This window comes from Galeopterus variegatus, unplaced genomic scaffold (genome assembly GCF_000696425.1).
Source record: "Galeopterus variegatus unplaced genomic scaffold, G_variegatus-3.0.2 Scaffold1357, whole genome shotgun sequence".
Lineage (NCBI taxonomy): Eukaryota > Metazoa > Chordata > Mammalia > Dermoptera > Cynocephalidae > Galeopterus > Galeopterus variegatus.
In genome coordinates, this window is record NW_007727468.1 from 268,785 (window position 1) to 290,848 (window position 22,064).

Sequence of the window (22,064 nt, forward strand, 5' to 3'; positions counted from 1 at the left end):
CCCCCTGCCCACCCCCTGGGACCTCTGACCAGGGCTCCCTATGTGGTGCACCCACCCCAGGTTGGAGCCAACAGGCAGGCACATCTGTTTCACTCTTTCTTATGTCAGAGACAAGGATTTCTTTTTCTTTTCTTTTTTTCTTTTAAGGACTTGATAGAGTTTGAACGTGTTGTCCCCCCAAAACTCAAGTGGAAATCTCATCCCCAATGTGGCAGTGTTGGGAGCTGTTTGAGTCATGGGGGCGGATCCCCCATGAATGGGTTAATGCTCTCCCTGGGGGGTGGGGGTAGCGAGTTCTTTCTTGCTTTGTTAGCTCCTGTGAGAGCTGGTTGTTTAAAAGACCCTGGCACCTCCCCTTCTCCACCACTTCCTCTCACCATGTGACCTGTACTTGCCAGCTGCTTGCTGCTGTACCCACTGGATGTCTGCCACTTTCAGGCATCAGTAGAAGCAGCCTGAGGCCCGTGCCGGATGCAGCAGTCCTAGAATCATAAGCCAAATAAACCTCTGTTCTTTATAAATTACCCAGTCTCAGGTATTCTGTTATAGCAACACAAAAATGGACTAATACAGAAAGTTAGTACCAAGGAGTGGGGTGTTGCTATACAGACACCTGAAAATGTGGAAGTGGCTTTGGATCCGGGTAATGGGCAAAGGTTGAAGGAGTTTGGAGGACTCAGAAGAAGACAAAAAGAAGGAAAGTTTGGAACATTTTAGAGATCGGTTAAATGGCTGTGACCAGAATGCTGATAGAAATGTGGACAGTAAAGGCCATGCAGATGATGAGGTCTCAGGTAGAAATGAGGAACTTACTGGGAATTGGACAAAAGATCACTTGCTACACCAGAGCAAGGAACCTGGCTGCATTGTGTCCATGCCCTCGGATTTTGTGGAAGGTGGGACTTAAGAGCTGTGAACCAGAACATTTGGCAGAAGAAATTTCCAAGCATCTAAGCCTCAAGGAAGCTGCATGGTTACTTGCAACAGCCTATGTTCAGTTATGGTGGCAAAGGCATGACATAAAGATAAAATTTACAATTAAAAAGGAAGCAGAGAGTAAAGATTCGAAAAAACTGCAGCCTGGCCATGTGGTAGAGAATGACAGAGTCCTTTCAGGAGAAAAATCCAAGGGTGCAGCAGATAGACCAGTTGCTAAAGACATCTGCTTGGCGATGAGGCAGCCAGGTGCTAATAGCCAAGACAGTGGGGAAAAGGCTCTGCAGGCATTTCAGAAGTCTGGAAGGGTGCCCCTCCCACCACAGACCCAGAGGCCTAGGAGGACCCAGCTGTTCCAGAGGACAGATCTGGGGCTATGCTGCTCTTGGGAACCTGCTCCCTGCATACCAGCTGGTTTGGCTGGAGCAGCCCTGCCTTAAGCAGCCCCAAGTGTGGCTTGTGCAGCAGCTCTGGAGAGCACAAGTCAGAAGCCTTTGTGGTATCCACATGTTGTTAAATCTTCAGGCCAGCAGAACATGAGAGCAGTGGAGGCATGGCAGACTCTCCCCCAGATTTCATAGGATGTATGGAAAAGCCTGGGGGCCCAGGCAGAGGCCTGCCACAGGGGCAGAGCCACTGCAGAGGCCATCTACTAGAGCAGTGGTGAGCAGGAAAGTGGGGTTGGAGCCCCCACAGGGAGCCCGCACCAGGGAAATGTCTAGGACAGCAAAGGGAGCAGGGCTGCCGTCAGGACCCCAGAACTGTATGTCCACTGGCAACGTGCAGTGCAGGCCCAGAAAAGTTGCAGGTACCAGTGCAGCCCAGTGGGCTGTGCCTGGCAGAGTTGTGGGGGTGGGGCTGCCCTAGGCCTTGGGGGCCCAAATACCCCATTGTGCCCAGGATGCAGGACTTAGAGTCAAAGAAGGTTATTTTAGAGCTTTAAGATTTAATGTCTGCTCCACTGGGTTTCAGACTTGTTTGGGGCCTATTTCTCCTTTCTTCTGGCCTATTCCTCCCTTGTGGAATTGGGAATGTGTACCAAATATCGGTTCCACATTGTATCTTGGAAGTAGATAAATTTGTTTTTGATTTTCACAGGTTCACAGCTGGAAGGAGTTTTGCCTTTGGATTCAGATAAGACTTTGGACTTTGGACTTTTAGGTTGGTGCTGGAAGAGGTGAAGACTATTGGGACTGTTGGGTTGGAATAATTGCATTTTGTATGTGAGAGTGACATGAGTTTGGGGGGCCAGAGTCAGAATGAAAGAGTTTGGACTTGTTCCCCCAAAACTCATGTGGAAATCTGATCCCCAATGTGGCAGTGTTGGGAGACTGAGTCATGGAGGCGGATCCTTCGTGAGTGAATTCTCTCCCTGGGGGCTGAGGGTAATGAGTGAGTTCATGCTTCATTAATTCCCGTGAGAGCTGGATGTTTAAAAGACCCTGGCACCTCCACACCTCTCTCTCTTGCTTCCTCTCGCCATGTGATCTGCTTGTCCCTGCCGCTGCCCGCCATGAGTAGCAGCAGCCTGAGGCCCATGCCACATGCAGCTGTCCCAGAATCTGAGCCAAATTAACCTCAGTTGTTTATAAATTACCCAGTCTCAGGGATTCTGTTACAGCAACACAAAACAGACTAACATAGGACTAGAGTTAGTAAATCAGAGACAGCAAAAAAGGGAAAAAATAGGATTAGTTTGGAGCAAAGAGGTGTTAGAAGCAATCTGTTATTTTCCTGTTCACAGTCCTCACTTATTTTTCCTCACCATTAGCCTGTCTACAGCAGAGCTGGAACCTCAGGGTGTCTTCGGGAATTTCTCTGTTTCTGCTCCCGTTTTTCACTCCCTTCCCCCAGGGTTGGTGTTAAAGTGAATTAAGACTTTGGGGTCTATTGGGATGGGGCTATTGGAGGAGTTGATATAGTTCCCTTTGTCGAGTGAGGTTTTCAAAACATTCCTTGTGAGTGGGAACCTGAAGCTCACAACAGGCAGTGCAGTGCTCACCGGGGAGAACGCAGCTGTTGGAGGCACGCTTGCTGCAGCGTAGGCCGTGTGGGCGCAGCACCGTGCAGAGGCTGACGATGAGGCTCTCCTACACAAATTTCTCGTTAACAATACCTGGAGAGTTTTTAAAAATTTTTTTATTTATTTTTATTTTGTTTTATCAATATACAATGTAGTTGATTTTTGTGTCCCTTTACCAATTCCTGCCTCCCCTTCCCTCTCCCCGCTCCCAACCTGAAGACAGAGATTTTTTAATTGAGGAATTTATAATAGAATGAGTGGATTAATTGAAAGAAAATGGTTCTAGGATGGGGCCCAATTGAAATTTACTATAACAAATTAAGCAGAATTATGCAAATTAAGAGAGATGTGTTAGTTTTAGTTTTAATCTTATAATGATAATATATAAATATGGTAGAAAATTATTTTATGTATACAGAAAAACATAAAACTCACCCAATGATCCATAATTCCAGCACGCCTAGAGAAGCCCTGTGAAGACCACCTGTATGAATCGTACATGGATTTTATCTGTAGTCATGTAGTTTGCCCTTTTTCATTCAACACGTTAGCCACAGCATTTTCTCACACCATCAGAACTATTTGAAAATATGCCTCTTATTACCAGAAACCATATGGAAACTAACACATAGAAAATATCCTAATTTTTACAATAGTTCTCTTACTCTTCGACATCTGGAATATTTGTATATTTATTATAAATATCATTTAGATGAACAGCTTCGTATACTCAGCTTCTTTTCAATTTATGACTATGATTTTCACGTAGGATAAAATGATATGATTAAAGGGAATTTTTTTAAATTTCTTGAAAATTTTTAAAAATTTCTTTGTAGAAATGTTTCACTGATTTGCTAAATTGCTTTTTAATTAAGGTTTGATCAATTTACATGCCCAACCTCATTACACCTAAATGGGCCAACCTCACTGTACCTGAATATTATTATATTCATGAGTCTGATAATTCCACTGGCAAAAAATTATACCTTGTTTTCACTTACGTTTCCTTCATTCATATACAGGTTAGCAATTTATTTCAAATGACCTAATCGTATTTCTTTTTCTATTAATTTTTTTGTTTGTTTTTAAAAGAGTTTCCTTAGAGATTCCCCCCCCCCAACTTTTATAAAAAATTTCTAACATAGAGAAAAACTGAAAGAAAATACAATAATCAACTATATAGCCACTCCCCAGAGTCCACAGCGGCCACCGTTTTGCTTCATTTGGTTTATCTATTCCTACAGCTTTTTCAGGAGCCTTCATTCCAACTCCCCCTTAGCCTGGGCTCGGCCTCCAGATGTCAGATCTGGCTGCAGTGTCCTCCTACCCAGGTGTGGCCGTCTCCGTCTAGGGGATCCCAGGTGGATACCGGGTTTGTTCTCTCTCCTGCCTGACCGTACACGCAGCCTGGGCTCTGGAGAAGCCTCTGCTGCTGTCAGGTGTTTATTTCCCAACTTCACGTCAAGTGAAGTATGTGGCAGTGGCTGTCTCTTAGCCATGCTGGAGAGCTGGACTCTGCATGATTTTATTTGTTCTCCAAGTTCATTTCTTTTTGTGAGAACATGAGAAGAGAAAAATGTAAGCAGCCACCATTATCCTACGGGAACCGGGATACTTCCTTTTCCTAATTTTTAAATGTCCTTTATACCTAAAGTGGATTGGCCCGATGTCGCAAATAGTGCCCTCCTTACTGTTTCCTTCTAAGATTCTGTTAATAATGTAAGACATCGGACTTCTAAAATTAAATTTTTATGTCAAGTTAATGAGTGCTTTTTTTGTGATTTCTTTCATTTTTTACATGTGCAAGAAAACATTTTCTAACAAGAGATTAGGTAAATATTTGGCTATACTTTCTGTTGATTTTCTCTATTTATCTATCTATATAGCCATCTTATCTACAATCATTTAAACGATCTGAAATATGTTTGGTCTATAGAATAGAGTGAGAATCTTCAGGGTCCCCTCCCCCACAAATAATACAAGGAAACTTCAAAAAGTTCATGGAAAAATGGAATTAAAACATAATACAAATCCTTCCACAAACTTTTTGAAGACCTCTCATGTTTTTTCCACACATTTGTAAAATAAACAATTGCTTTCTCAGTGATTTGTAAACTTTTCTTTTAACTGTATATTAAGTCCTTATCTATGTACACTTGGCTGTATTTCAGAGATAGGTACAGTGTTGCCAGGTTTCCTGTTATAGCATTATTTATAATAATGTAAATTGGGGAAAAAACTTAGGTTTTAACTTAATTATGTTATAGCTACACGGTATAATACTCTATTGCAAAGATGATGTTGCAGAAGTATATGTATTGATATATAAATTTAAAATTGTTTAAATTTTATTGTTAAGGGACAGATGCAGGTTTTATATATGTATGTATACATGGCTGTACGTACAACCCTATATTTTAAAACATTTATTTCTGAATATTTACACACAGAGGCAAAAATCTGGATGAATACTTCCAAGCTGAAACTTCTATGATCTTTGAGAGCTGAAGTTCTGGTCAGATTACTATTTCTACAATAAATATGCGATATTTGGAAAACAATGTTATTTTTATTTCTGTCGTTTAAATGTAACTAGATTACCATTTTGCTAAATTTTACTCCTGTGTATAGAAATTAGATTTAGTTTTTGGTATGTTTATGATCATATTTAATTAACCTTTGGCTCTGAGAGAGAGGCTTAATTTAATGGCTAATTTTCATTCAGCAATAGAGTCATTATGATAATGAGGAATAATAATTCAGAGTGGAATTGTCTGTTTTATAGCTTTACCTCTAGGCCAGGGTGGGTGTATCCTCACCACTTTTGAGTGGAATAGACACAGCCAGTTCAACTGGGTGTGGGTTTTCAGGGTGATTTGTCACCTGAGACTTTTCTGGTGAGTTGGGAGTGGGTCTCTTGACTACCCCTCAGGACAGGCACCTGGTCCTGCACCAGCAAGTTCCTTTTGCTGGGTTTTCATTTTTTAATTTATTTCTTTGTCTGTTGAGATATGTCTAAAATTTCTGTGAGAGGTAAACTCTTGCATATCTACGAATATCACTCTGTTGCCTTCAGATGTAACAAGAAACTTCGCCATGTGTAAAAGTCTTGAGACGCAGCCTTCAGAACCTTGCGGCAGCTGCTGCAGTCCTGTCTTCTGGAGGAATCAGCTCTGTTTGTAGACAGCCTGTGATTTCCACCTGGAAGCTCTTAAGAGCTTGTTAAGACAAATCCATGTTACTCAAATGTTCTGCAAGTATATATTTAGGTGTGCATCTATGTTTTGCAGTTCTATCTGGTACATATTTAATTCTTTCCATCTGCATAGAACAGAATTGGATTTTTTTTTTGGTTCATTTATTTTTCTTGATGTATTTTCTCTAATTATGTGTTTATCACAATGTCCTTCCTGGTTTCTTCCTTGTACCCTCTATAACTGCACGTGGGACCTGTACTTCGTGTCGATCGCTGCTGCTTCTGTTTGTTTGGTCCTCCATCTGGTGTCTTACCATTTTCGTTTGCTTTGTCCCTTCTCTCTGCCTTCTGAGAGAACAGTTCCAATTGTCCTCGGTATCAGGGATCACACTGACCTCAGTAGTACACACACCCTTTACCAGCCCTAACGATGTATTTACACCTTACTGCTACATATTTATTTTTCTGGCACTAATTTCTTATAGGATCCAACTCACTTTTTTATATACTTCATTGCTTTTTACCATTGTCTGTCTTTCCTGAGACTCTGTTCTCTCACAGAAGTCAAGGTTTTTCAATACTATTAAGGAAACTAATTTTTTTTTTTTCATTCTAGTTTTAGAAGAGTCACAGTCAGGGATTTTCTTTCAAGTCTTTAGAATAAATTCTGCTTTTCCTTTTACTGCTTTTATTTTATTTTATTTTTAATTCATAGGCTCTATTATTTATCCCAGCATGGAAATTACCACCGAGAGGATAATTGGTCTTAGCCCCAACATCTGTTTACTTATGTGCTGGTCTCCTGCCCACCTCATGGGTGGGAGCCTGATGGCCCAGTTTCTAATATAATTCCTCCTATCCAGCTGACTTTCATGTGTTTTATGTTCTTTCTAAACTGAAATGAAAAGTCTGTTCAGGTTGCAGGTTACAAACAGGCCATAGGCTACAGAGATTTGTTATTTGGTCTGCACAGTATTTTTACAGTCTGTTTCATTTTATTTGTAAACATTTGGTATCATTTTTACTAGTTTTTATTATGTTACAACATGCACAAAGGGCACAGATATTAAAGGCATGGTTTTTAAAAATTTTTGCATTTATACATACATGTTTCAGCACTACTGAGATCAAAATACAGGCTTTGCGCCCTGTCCCAATCAATAACCCTCTCTCTAGTGGTAATCATTGTTCTGACTTCTTTCACCATCAGTTTGCCTGTTCTTGAACTTCATGCAACTGGACTCACAGTGTGCACTCTTTTGTGTTTAGCTGTTTTAACTCATCATTACGTCAGGGAGATTCATTCATGGTGGTGCATATAGAAATAGCCTGTTCTTTTTATTGCTGTATAATATTACATTGTTTAAATATATCACAATTTACTTATCTCTTTTTCTGTGAATACCCATTTGGGTGGTTTACACTTTGGATCTCTTATGAATAAAGATCTTATGAACATTGCTGTACACGTTTGGTGTGGGATATTATCATTCACTTCTCTTGAGCATATACCTGGGAGCACAATTGATGGGTTGAGGGTAGGTGAGTATAGAAATTTTGTTGTTGTTGATATTTTTTAGTTAAACATTTTATTTTGAGATCATTGTAGATTCACGTGCAGTTGTAGGAAATAACACAGAGGTCACATGAACCTTTTACCCAGTTTTGCCCAAGGGTAACGTATTGCAAAACTACGGTATGAGATCACAACCAGGGTGTCGACATTGGTGCAGTCAAGACACAAAACATTCCCTCACCACGAGGACCCCTTGTGCTGGCCTTGGGTGGCCACATCCCCTTCTCCCTACCCCATACTCCCTTCTTATCCCTTGGCCACCACTAGTCTGTTCCCCATTGCTGTAATTTTGTCATTTCAAGAATGTTGCATAAATGAGTATGTAACCTCTTGGGGTTGGCTTTTTTTAATTCCATGTAGTTCTCTAGAGATTCACTCAAGTTATTGCACTTATTAGTAATTTGTTCCTTTCCATTGCTGAGAAATATTTCTTGGTAAGCAGGTACCACAGTTTGTTGACCATTCACCTGCTGAAGGACATCTGAGCCACTTCCAGTTTTTGCTGTGAAGAATAAAGCTGCTGTGAACATTTATGTACAGATTTTTGTGTGAACACAAGTTTTCATCCCTGGGATAAATGCCCAGGAGCCCAATTGCAGGGCTGTGTGGTAGCTGCATATTTAGTTTGTTAAGAAACTGCCAAGGGCCAGCCCGGTGGCGCACTGGAGAGTCCTCCCACCGAGGGTTTGGATCCCATGTGGAGACCGGTTCCCGCTCACTGGCTGAGCGCGGTGCGGGTGCAACACTGAGGGTTGCGATCCCGTTACCGGTCAGTAAAAAAGAAAAAAAGGAAAAAAAAAAAAAAAAAAACTGCCAAGCTGTTTTCAAGAGTGGCTGTACCGTTTTCAGTTCTCATCAGCAATGTACAAGTGATCCAGTTTCTCCACATCCTTGCCACCATTTGGTGTTGTCCATACTTTTCATTTTAGCCATTTTATAGATGTTTAGTGATGTCTCCTTGTGGCTTTAATTTGAATTTCCCTGATGGCTAATGGTGTTGAACATCTTTTCTTGTGCTTATTCACCATCCATATGTCCTCTCCAGCAAAATGTCTTTATGTCTTTTGCTCCTTTTCTGACTGTTTTGTAATGTTGGAGTTCTGAGAACTCTAGATACTAGTCATTAGGCATACATATGGTTTGCAACTATGTTCTCTCTCTCATCTTTTCATCCTCTTACAGGGTCTTTCACAGAGCAAAAGCTTAGTAATGTTGATGAAGTCCAATTTACTAACTTTTCTTCCTATGAGTCAGACTTTTGGTGTCAAGTCTAAGAACTCTTTCTAGCACTATATCCCAGAAGTTTTATCTTTTTTAAATAAAAATTTTATGTCTTTACATTTTATATTTAAATCCATGATCTATTTCTAGTTAATTTTTATATAAGGTGTGAGGTTTAGGTCAATGCTCAATTTTTTTCACTTATGGGTGTTCAATCGCTCCATCACTATTTCTTTAAAAATTTATCCTTCCTCCATTTAATTGCTTTTGCACCTTTGTCAAAAATCAATTGAAAATATCTGTGTCGATCTATTTCTGGGTTCCCTCTGCCCATACCACATAGTCTTCGTTATTCTAGTTGTATGAATCTTGAAATTGGGTTTATTCTATTTTATTCTCTTTTTTGTTTTTCAGAAATTATTTTAGCTATTCTAGTCCCTTTGACTTTCCATATTAACTTTAGAATAATCTTGTCTAAATTTACATAAAATTTTTTGGGGTTTAGATAGGAATTGAGTTAGATCTTTATATCACTTGGGGGATAATTCACATCTTTACTACGTTGAGTCTTCCAATCCATGAGCATTTCCATCTCTCCATTTTTGTATATATCTCTCCATATGTATATAGACACACACACACAAATATATGCACAAATATATATGTATATGTGCACACACGCACAAAGTATATGTGTATATATATGTATGTATATATATAGTTTACATATATATGTACACAAAAAAAGTTGATGAATACATATATATATATTTCTTTCTTTCATCAACTTCTTGTAGTTTTTATTGTATAAGCCCTGTACATGATTTGTTAGATTTACACATACGTATTTCATTTTTCTGAGCCAATACTATTATAAATTGTCTTGTATTTTTAATTTCAATGTTCAGAACTTGGCCATTTGGATTTCTTCATTGGTAAATTATTTTTTTATTATTATTTTCTTCTTTCTCTTTTTAAAAGTATTCTTTTCCTTTTTTTTTTTTTTTTTTTTGGTCCTTTTTGAGACCGGCCACACCGCGCTCAGCCAGTGAGCACTGTGAGCGCACCGGTCATCTCTATATACGATCTCTCCCGAGTGCGCCACGGGCTCGGCCCTTTAAAAGTATTCTTAATTTTCAAATTCTTTTCTTGTTAAGTTTTCATTTTGATACAATTTAAGTTACAAAAAGCTGGGACAATAGAACAAATAATTCTTATATACTTTTCACCCAGCTTCCCTAAATGGTAACAAATCTCTCACAAGCACAGAACAACTATCAAAACCAGGAAATCAATATTTATATAACACTATTCATAATCTATAGACTTTACTCAAATTTTGCCAGTTGTTCCACTACTGTTTTTTTTTTTTTTTTTTTGGTCCAGAATCCAATCCAGAATTTCACGTTTCATTTTTTATTTCTCCTTGGTCTCCTATAGTTTAATACAATGCTTCAGTCTTCCTTCCTTTTGTTACCTTTACAATGTTAAAGGGCAGTGGGTATTTATTATGAAGAATGTCCCTTTATTAGCCTCTTATGTATAAATTTAGATTTTATATATACATATATATACACATACAGATGCATATATAGTTGTAATTAAATATAGACACACATATTTATCTCTAATAATCAGTAATAAAGTAACTGTCCTTTGTTTTTCTTTTATGAACAACACAGTCACCCTCAAGAATCTGTTTTTAAAATTTACAAAAAAATTATAAACATCAGTGAGCTATCTCATTTTTCCCTTCCTTCTTTTGCCCCTTCTTCCTTTCTTTGTTTTCTTGTTTTCCTTCTTGCTTTCTTCCTTCATTCTACAATACAGATCATTGTATTAAAAATATAAAGGATAGAATTTTTATAAGACTATACACAAGCATAAAAAACTCATCCTTCATATTAAACTGGATATATTGTTCATTCTCAGTCTTTTACAGATGCAATTTTCTCATTCTTGTTTATTGCTTTTATTTTATTTACTGTAGCTAAAATTTTTTTTCCAGAAATGTGCATTTTTTAAAAACTTTTCTATATGGAAGCTTTCAAGCATACAGAAAAGTAGACAAGATATATTATGAATCCCCAAGTACTCATTACCCAGCTTCATCAATTATCTGTATATTTTTTTCTGAGTTATTTTAAATAATTTGTCACATGTTATTGCACCGAGTTACTTTAGTATGTATTTGTAATAGAGATAGTTTTTACCATAAGCTCCACATCATTGTCATATCTAATACAAAGAATAGTTCCTTATTATGACTTAATATTCACTTCATATTCAAATGCCTCAATTTTCTCAAAATATTTCTTTTACAATTGGTTTGTTTGCATTAGCATCCAATCAAAGTCCACACAATACATTTGGTTATCGTTTGAATTTTCTCTATCTCTTTTTTCCTTTAATGATACCCTGCTCTGTTTTTAAAAATCACTATAATTTGGAGAAATAAGATTATTTGTAGTATAGAAGATTCTACATTTTGTAATTAGTTCATTTCACTATCTTGGTATTAGCATTAGCTTCTGTAATTTCTTCTTTAACTTCTTCCTCTGTCTCTGTTTTTGTAACAAATTTAGCAGCTTAAACCAACACACATTTATTACCCCACTGTTTCTGTGGGCCAGAAGTCTAGGCGTGATCCAGCTGGTTTCTCTGAAGGTCCCATAGGCAGCCACTAAGTTGTTCGCCAAGGCTGGGCTTTTATCTGAGGCTCAACTAGAGAAGCATCTGCTTTCCCACTCGTCTGGTTATTGGTAACATTCAGTTCCTTGCAGCTGCAGGACACATTCCTTGCTCTGTTGGGAAGTATAAGAGAGATTTTTGTTTATAGGCAATAGAAACAAACTCTCAATAATTTAAGCAAAAGAGTAATTTATTGGCAGGACTTTTCATGATTAATAGAACTGATAGAAAGCCTGAACAGAAGATCAGGACAAAAGCAAGACGCAAACCAGGGCCACTCTCTGGCTGTGTGTACCAGGAATTCCTCAGTCACGTCACGGTGCTTTTGCTGGAATGAATGACTCCAACTATGCTTTTCCATCCTTGGTCACTCTGCTCAAGATTCAAAGTCCCCACATGAGAACTATAGCCTGGCTTGGGAAGGCCAGGCAGGGAGCAGTGATTTACAGCCTCACCAATATCGCACGCTGTGGGGTAAAGAAGATTATTTAACAGAATAGAGTGCAATTAGCAAAATAAAAATGAGGGGGGCAGGGTTGCAAAAATCAGCGAAAGTCCACTACAGACTTTTCACTGGTCATCTCAGCTGTAATTAGAAGGAGCCCTGCTGTGTGGCCTAGCTGAACAGTCGGGAGAGAAGAGCGGAGGCCTGATGCGTTCTCCTGGCATCCTCCCCTCCTGTTCATCTAAGCTGGCAAGTCCCATTTCCTACAGCTCGGATTGCTTCGTCTACTGTAGTTTGTCTGAGTGCACTTCTTAGTGTCCTTTTGTACCTGGGGTTGTTACATATTCAAGGTAAGATGAAATTTTTTATTAATTTATTTTTAATTGACATATAATAATTTTGTATATTTATGGGATACAATGTGATGTTTTTATCTATGTATACACTTGCAGAAAGGTTCAATCGAGCTGATTAACATATCCAGCTCCTCACCAGCTTTCATGTTTTGAGTTGAGGACGTTATACATCGATGGTGAATCTTTACGTGCCCATGTCTGTCGTGCAGGATCTACTGTCCATGATATCGGTGACCAATGAGATTCTCGGATCATCGGATGAGATGCTCAGCTGTGGGCACAGGTGCTCACAACCCACCTTCTTCTTCAGGACAAGGTTACCTCCTCTGAAAGTCCTCCCCCCACCATGGTGTCTGTGTAGTTCACTGTATCTGTCACCCTGCCAGCTCCATTTCTTTGTAGTCTTTATCGCAAGTGACACTATTTTGCCTTTTTGCGTATGTGCTTACCTTCTGGATCCTTCCGTGAGAGCAGGCACCAGGACCCTCTTGCTCACCTAATGTACCCCCAACCTATCACAGCCCTGCACATGGGAGGTGCTTGTGTGACTCGAATGAATGAAAGGGTGAAGTGGGTACATATATTTTTATTTTTATAAAATTTCACCTTTTGTCCTATAAGACAGTTTTAGTTTTAAGTTTACGGTCTAAAGTAAAGAAGAACAACATGCTTTACAATTCAGTTTTGAAAGGCAATTGTTAGTTTTTAGGCCAACTAGAGATTTACTTCCAAGATTTAATATGTACAATTGCTGGTTGAACTTGAGCTCCTGGTATGAAATGTGGGATGTGAAACGTTTACGTGTACCTGCTGAAGCCAGGCTGCCCTTCTGTGTTTTACCAACAACTACCCATCACTTGATAGCCCTTTTTATTCCTTCCAAATGCCTCAACAATTTGACTTCTCCACACAACAACAATAGTCAATGAAATAATTTTGACAGATTTTCTAACTTTACTCTGGGCTGATCAAAGTAAAAATAAAAAACTACTTTCTTGCAAGGGTGAAACATATTATGCTACTCATTACAAGAAATGATGATTATGACTTTAGTCCCACCTAATTACTGTCTCTGGATACTTCCTCAGATACCGTGAAAATTTCACACTGGAATTTAAACAGTATTATGTGACATTACAGGGGACAGACAGTTTTTTAAAACTATTATAGTAGCAAGGTAATGCATGTGACTGCATTTCCAACTACTCACTTTACTAGAATCTATTGCACTCAACGTATAAATTAGAGAGCTGGTGGATGACAACGGAGAACAAAGACTGTTTATGAGCAGTTTCAACTATGGTTGCAATTCATGTTAAGGAATCCAAAGATGTGAAAATGCAAACTAGCAGAACAAATTAGAAATTAACTGTTCATTTTACAAAGGATATCTTCTATTAAAAACTGATTTGCCACAGAACTTCCAACTTCTCAACAACTTATTCTCAACAACCTAAACTATTTTCAGGTAATACATTACTAACTTGCTTGAGAGGAAAATTGTAAATGAGAGGGGAGAAAAATTTGCTAAATCATTAAGAAACAATGAAAGTCAGGAGTTAAAGTTTATTCATTCCTCTTGTCAAGTAGCATCATTTGAAGACATACGAGGTGCCCGCTGTTATTAGGATCAAAAAACAGATGTGGGGATAAGGCAGGGGCTGTATATATCACAGACACTCATGAGAAATTTGCGAGATGAACGCAGTAATACATGCAAAATAGTGTGGTAAGTTAGTAGTTAAGTTTTTTATTTGTTTTGTTGGGGAAAGGTAGGCACACCACAAAGCAGCCATCTGAGGCCCAACTCAGATTTGCTAGAGGAGATTAAAAGAGCCAACAGAATTGGCTTGAGCTCTACCAGACAAAACCTTCTGATGCAAGAAAGTTTGAATTTATGGATATTTCAAGCCCATGTGGCCTGCATTCTTTTTTTCTTTCTCCCTTTAGCATATGGTAAGAAGTTAGAAAGTCCATCTACTTCTGCACCCAGATTTGTTATGTACGGCGGATGGCATTTTGCTATATGCTTTGTGTACATATGTGATACATGGATAGAGTCTCTAAGGGGAGGATCTAAATTGAACTAAGCTTCATTGTGGGTGTCAGTGTGGGTGTGCACGTGCATCTACACACTTGCTAAGTTGTTTAGAATATGCATACTCATCGAGAATTGATTCAAGAAGTCAGGATAAGTGCCAGATGTTACAAGGTTTTAAGGGCCAACAAGAATCAGATTAAATTGTTGAGCGATGTTACTCAATTAAGGGTTTTTGTTTTGCTCTGTTTTGTTTGGTCTGATTTTGTTTTTAATTCCCCTTGAGCGTCTTTTGATAAAGGACCCCCACTGCTTACTGTGGGCTGTGAGCTTTCATGGTGATAGAAAATGCATTGATAAGGAAGAGATTAGGAAAGAGGTTTCAAATTCTAGACAAATTTAATCAATGCAAATATTTTAAGTGATTACTCCTTGAAATTAAGCTTGAGACATCCTACCACCTCCATGTCTTCAATGCTGCTGTGTTATAATTATGAAAGATAAAAAGGTTATTTTTGACCAGCGGCTTTGGGCAATGCTTCATGGAGAAGTTGCCTGACAGAAACCTCTCACCGGATCAGCACAGGAATGCTGTTGTGTGTAGTTTGCTTCAAGAACTCCTTTAGTGTTAAAGCTAGAAGGAGAATTACAGGCAGAAGAGCATAACCCTACAATTTATAGTAATGAAACAGAATGAGAGGCAGGAAAAAAGAAGACTTATTCATGGTGACAAGTAGTTACCAGTGGAGTTGGAATGCAGGCGTCCTGTACTATAATGCACTTCCTAGATGTGTTGAATTAAAGAGAAAACACAGGCTGTGGGAGGAAGGGTCTGGCATCAGCGAATGTGTGCAGGGTCCTACCCAGGGTAATTTCAGTGTGATTTTCTTCTTCTGGTGGGTGAAGAGGCTTCTGAATACTCACACGTTTATCGACAGCTATTAATGTCATGAGGTCCTTTTTACTGTATTCCCTTCTGTAGTAAGCTTTGCTTTAAAATTTTAATAGCTATCTCTGTATTCATTTATCCTGTGCTCTCTTCATTAACAAAAATTCTTGAATTGTAAATTTTAGAATAAGATAAACCCAGAGAAGAGAGGCTTATGTTTTGTTTGGCTGCTGAATTAATGCCTGCTCTGGGATAGAAAAGCATTAAGTACTTACAATGCCTAGCAGGGCTACTCCGTTCTTTTTTAATCATGAATGTACTTTATTTTTTGAATACACACCGTAGTTTGCACACATGTGCAGGGCACCATGGTGGGTAAAGCATAATGATTATTAAATACTTATGTGGGAAGGTGCCTAGAAAGTTTCCAGCCCATGATTAATATTCAATAAATGATGTTTTGCATCTCAAGTTTTCCCTAACATATAACATTTGCCCATAACACATGTTTTTGTTCCCCCCTTTTATTCTGTTTTTCCCTGAAAATTTAGTCTTGAAATCTCCAAAATTATTTCATTGGTTCTTATACACAGTAAATTATGTATGTGTGTGTTGTGTGTGTATATATGTCTATGTAGGAGGGTATTACAAAAAGTTCGTGAAAAAATAAAATTAAAATATGATATTAATGTTCACTTGAACTGTTTGAAGCCTCTTTATATGTGTATATACATATTCTGAATATATAATCACATAAATTACTAAATATAATACAAACAGACTAATATCTCCCAAATTATATATGTTATCGGTATTCCTGCCCTAAACAAGTGACCACTCCAGGCCTGAATTCATTAATCTTTCCCTTTTTAGAAAACTCTGGCAAGACAATTCAAAGGAAATAAGAAAGAAAAGAAAAGTAATCCCTTTAGAATGAGAAATTAGGTAAATACAAGATTTGAAGGGGATTAAGATTTCACTTACTAATTCTGTGCTAAAGTTTTTGGAAATCTGGATGAATGGGTGAATTTCTAGGAGAATACAAATGACTAAAATCGACTTAAGAAGCAGAAAACTTGCATCAATCAATAAGCTAGTAATGAAATTTTAAAAGTTGCTTACGAACTACTGCCAAAAAGATGCTAGACTTAGACCATTTTGCAGATGGACTTTCAAACTATTTAGGGATGTGTTATCACCATGATATTTAACTGTTCCAGAAAACAGGAAAGATGTAGCTTCATTCTGCATATGTAGCAAAACTTGATTCTAAACTCTGACAGATATAACCCAGAAAAATATCCATCTCACTTACTAATATAAATAGTCCAAATTTGGGGATAAAATACTAGTACACTAAATTCAGCTATATACAAAAAGGGGAAAAAAATCAATGACTAATACAGGATTTATTGAATAATGCAAATATGATTAAAACCTTAGAAAATCCATTACCCTAATTAATCTCATGAGCAGCTTAAAGGGGAAAACCTGAATTATCAATCAATTTAACAGATACCAAGAAGGGAGTAGGTAAAATTCAATATTCATTCCAAATTTTAGAAAAATTCTTAATAAAATAAAAATCAAACAGTACTGTCTTAACATATTAAAGAATGTCTCTTTTCAGGACAAATAATGAAAAGCATTCCTCCAACAGTACTGCCATGTGCAAAATGAACAATACTAATCCAACTCTACTTTCAAGAAAGAGCTACAAGCAACCAATAATCATAGATCAGAGTTGATACTGGAGAAGGCACTTTTCTTCCATCTTCCACGTTGTTTCCCATTAAATGCAAGAGCTACACAGTAATGTCTCTATCATTCTAATGATTTAATACTGCTCTACCAGTACTGTCCAATGCAATTAGATAAGAAAAATAAATAAATAAATAAGAGAAAAAGTGCTAAAAAGAAAGAAAGCAAATTTAAGTTATGGGTTTTTTTTGTATTTGTTTTTTGGCCAATAATTTAATGGATAGGATGACCTAAGGAAATAAAACAAAATAAATTACGATTGATAATGTAATTTGGCTGGTTACAAGATATATACACAAGAAATTGAAACTTTTCTATATATCAGCAATAATTATAATGATACCTTACTTAGCACATCATATATATTCAGTATAAATTGGAATCTGGGGCTTTTGGTGAGATTATGACTGGGATTACTATGAAGAGTTGGGTAAAAACCTACTCTCCTGGCATGAGAGAGAGGAGCTTAATTAACATTATTTTTCCCTCAACTTATCAAAATAATATCTTTCTAAAATTTTTGAAACATTTTATACATATATGTGTACACACGTGCAAACACACACACATGTTTCTACTTACCAATACAGTACTATATAGACCTATATAACTCAAACTGAATCCTCAAGGGCAGGCTTACCTCTTTCTATCTTTTTCTGATCAACTCTTACTACTGTGTTTTGCATACAATAGATCCTAAATTAATGTTTTTTGCTTTAAACTAATGAAAAAAAGTTATTGTGAATTCTTCTCTTCCTACAACATCAAGATAGAGCTATAGGCAAGCATTTTGTGGGTAGTCCCACATGTGTTTATTACTGTATCTACCTTCTGGGTGGTTTAAAAAGAGGAAGATTCCAGGATAATGGAATAAGTAGTTGGGCACTTAAAGATTTCCTCATACATATCTAGAGTTCCATGAGACATTTCTTTTAAATCTATTTTTATTAGCATATTCATTGTTACAAATCATTCTTCATACCCCTTATCCAATCTCTCCCTGCCCGTCCCTCCATTCCCCATCCCCCTCCCCCCTCTAATAACCATAGATTTGTCCCCTTCATCTGATAAATTATCTGTTCCTCTGTTGGTTTGTTGCCTAGATGATCTGTCCAGCACTGAGACAGGTGTGATCAAGTCCTGCCCTATTTTTGTAAATCAGATGCTTCCTCTATTACTCTGTGGTCTTCACTTTTTTTTTTTTGGTGTCCACTGGTGTCTTTCCTTGTATCGGTGCAGTTGAGAATCTGGTGTGCCATCTGCACAGTGGCTGTGACTGCCGCTATAGAGACTAGCCATTTTTGTGGCAGCCATGGCAATTGCAGTGGCTATGGTGGGCCAACCACATGCAAATGGTGTTTTGATGTGCTGTTTACCTGGTTGCAGCTGGGCTCAGCTTTCCTGGGATCTATGCCTCAGGACCCTGGTGGGGCCCCAGGGCAGTGGCAGCAGCTTGCCCAGTTGTGGCTGGGTTTGGCTTCCCCTGGCTCCATGAATCATTCTAAGATTTTGATGTGGCGCAGTTGGTGGGGAGAAGGAGAAGGAAAGGGTGAGGGGAATAGGGTGGGAAGAGAGGGAATAAGGAGGGGCATGATTGAGGCCCATGGTCCTCCCCATTCTGGCAGAGGAGACCATGGGGTTTCCAGCAGTAGCTGGCTTGTTTCTGGGCTGGATGCAGATGTCAGCAGGATATGGCTAAAGCCCTCAGCCCCTCACCAGTCTGGCTCAGGAGCCCGGGGTACTTCCTGCAGTGTCCTGGTGGTCATCACTGGGCTGGTTGCAGATGTCAGAGGGGTGTGGCTGAGGCCCCCGGCCCTCCCCCCTTCCTGGCTTGGGAGCCTGGGGGCTTCTGGTCCTTCTAGGCTTTATAAGTGTTCTTTGGTGATGTTAGACCTTTACTAGTTAACATCAAACTTTGCCTCTGATCTGTGGGTACTTTGTTTTTTTGTTCAGTTCTTTGTTGGATTATTTGCTGTTCTCACCACTTAAACTCTGCACTGGAACCAATTTGTTGTCCTTTGGTTACTTCTAAAATGGAGGAACTTCCTGTGGGGACCAGCACTTGTGCCCTGTGGTTGAGCTAAACTGCTTCTTTGCTGCTGATTCCCTGGGGAAGGCCATTTGTGCAACTCAGGTTTTAATTGTTAATGTTGTATATACTTCTGGGTCTCACAAGGTCTGGTGCGCCTGGATTGTGTGGAAAGTCTGGTCTGGGTCTGAGTCTTCTCAGCAAACTGCACCCCCTGCAGTTCCACACTCCTGATCAGTCTCCACTGAGTGGACCTGTGCTGATTAGAGGGCAGATCAGCTGTCCAAGCTTTGCCCCAGTGCTCCCTTGGTGGGCCCATCTCCCCCATGGCCTGCACTCCTAACACCTCCCATGGGGTGGGCCATGTGCCAGTCCCTTGCTATGATTCACCAGCCTCTGAATGCCTCCTTTTCTCAGTTGTCTGTGGCCCTCTCCACGAGAACCCTGTTAGTGGTCTTGCTGGCCTGGGTGCCACCAAGGCCCTCTTCTCCCCTGCAGCCTCCAAGCAACTTCATATGAAGGGCTGTGGCTTTTGGCAGCTCTTGCTCCATGTGTTCACTAGGGCCAGCCTTGAAGCATCCAGGGCTCGAAATGGGAGTGATCCTTTCTTTCTCTCATTGTGGCTTCTCCTACCTTCATGAACTCTGTAGGTCGCTCCTCTTCTTCCCCTGAGCTCTAGTGGCCCAGCTTGGCTGTCATTGCTTTTTAATAGCTGTAAATTGATTGATTTGTGGGAGAGAGTGACACTGGGGATCGTCTGTTCTGCCATCTTCACCACAAGACTTCTTTCACGTGTCTTGTATTGAGGTATACTCTTAATAACCATTCAGGTGCCTTATGTTAATCAAAGAAAGCTTAATAACTTTGTAAAAAAACTTTCATCTGCTGCATTTCTCATTTCTCTCAGACTTTATGAAGCAGTGTGTTTTGAAGGGTACACACATCTTGCATAACTATTGTCTTTGGTTCCTTCATTCCCAGCTAAATGAATTAGACCTATTATATCACTTAGGATTGTATTTGGTTACAAACAGCATGGAATGTAAATAGCTTATATAAACAATGGATTTACTTATCTCACACAGAGGAGAAGTCCAAGTGTAAAGTGTCCAGGGCTGATGTGATACCTGGACAATACCATCAGATTCAAGCTTTTTCTGTCTAATTGCTCTGCCGTCCTCAGTATGATGTCACAGGATGATGACTTTATTTCTAGGCATCTTGCTGATAGTTCAGGCAAAAAACAGAGGGAAGGGGATGGGGAGGTAGCAAAGGGCTTAAGGAATGTGTTGTCTGAGCCTGGTTCTTTTAAAGAACTTTCTACACATCTAATGCATAGGCTTAGACATCTAATCTCATTGGCCAGAAATGCAATGCATAGTAACCTCCAGCTGCTGAGAAGCTGGGAATGTATTTTCACTTTCCTACTTTTACTGTACAGTAAAGCAAGAGAGGCTGGAGTGGCTTTTGAGGGGTCAGTCCACAGTGTTGGGTCAGGTCTGGAGACATATTTGCTTAGAGTCAAAAAAGATAAAGATAGATGAGGTGAAGGATATATATTTTGCAAATCTATTATATAAACTCTAAAAAGTTTACAATCACTAATATTATGAAGAAGCAAAAAAGACTCATCTTGAGTTATGATGCATGTCAAATTGTAGGGTTACTGGAAAATATAAGATCAGAAAACCCACAGAAAAAAATAGCCAACGTGCAACCAGTGTCTTCTGTTTCCCTTAATAAAACTCTTCATTGGATCCCTTAATCATGTGGTAGCTGTGGAATTGTGCAGGGGGGAGAACTAATGGGAGGGGGGAAGGCGCAGTCTAGCTGACACAGTGTGTGTCTCTTTTCCTCTTCACGACAGGTTTCAATTGAGGACTTCACATAGGTAGAAGTGAGGTTAGGAGAATGCATGCTGTGGACATGGTGCCTTATAAAGGCTTATGTTCACTATTTCATGAAATTCCAGGACAGCTGATGAGATAGACACTATGATGATACCCATCTTACATATGAGGGGGCAGGTTCTACAGGGAAATTAAGAATCTTGCCCAGTACCTCAGAGATGGCAAGTGGCAGAGCTGGAGCTTAACTGCAGGTGGTAGCCATAGCACCTTGAAGTCTGGTGAAAACCCACTTCACTTTGTGAAGGCGGGAAGAGAGTTGCTCAGCCCTTTCATGCCGTGGACTAAAATGCCTTTGATTAGACATTGAGAAAGTAGGGGACTGGTCACTGTAGCTATGTCACCATGAACTCTTCCATTTTCTGAACCCCCCTTTTCTTTTTTGTTAAATGCAAAATAGGATGAGATGATATCTCAGGGCATTATGGCTTTGAAGTTGTATGATTCTGTTATCTAACATTTGCCCAGAGACATTGTGTAGGGCCACATTTCAGACAGATGACAATTTATCCTAGAAAATCACAAGCACAAACACACTCTCTGCATCTCTGACATAGCTTCCCAAGCCAAATCTATAGACGTAATATTTAATGAATGTTTGTACAGATAGAATTTGATGAAGATGATGTTTTCTAATTCCCAGATATCACTGAACCTTGGTAAAATGTGGGAGCTTTTTTTTAACAATGATGCCTGGGTCTTGTATATTCTGGATATTAATCCTTTGCCAGATTTATATTTTGCAAGTATTTTCTCCCACTCTGTTGGTTGTCTTTTAACTCTGTTAATTGTTTCTTTTGCTGTGCAGAATGTTTTTAGATTGATACAATCCCATTTGTTTATTTTTCCTTTGGTTGCCTGTGCTTTTGGGGTCACATTCATGAAGTCTGTGTCCAGTCCTACTTCATGAAGGGTTTCTCCTATGTTTTCTTTAAGAAGTTTTAACGTTTCAGGGTGTATATTTAATTCTTTAATCCATTTTGAGTTGACATTATT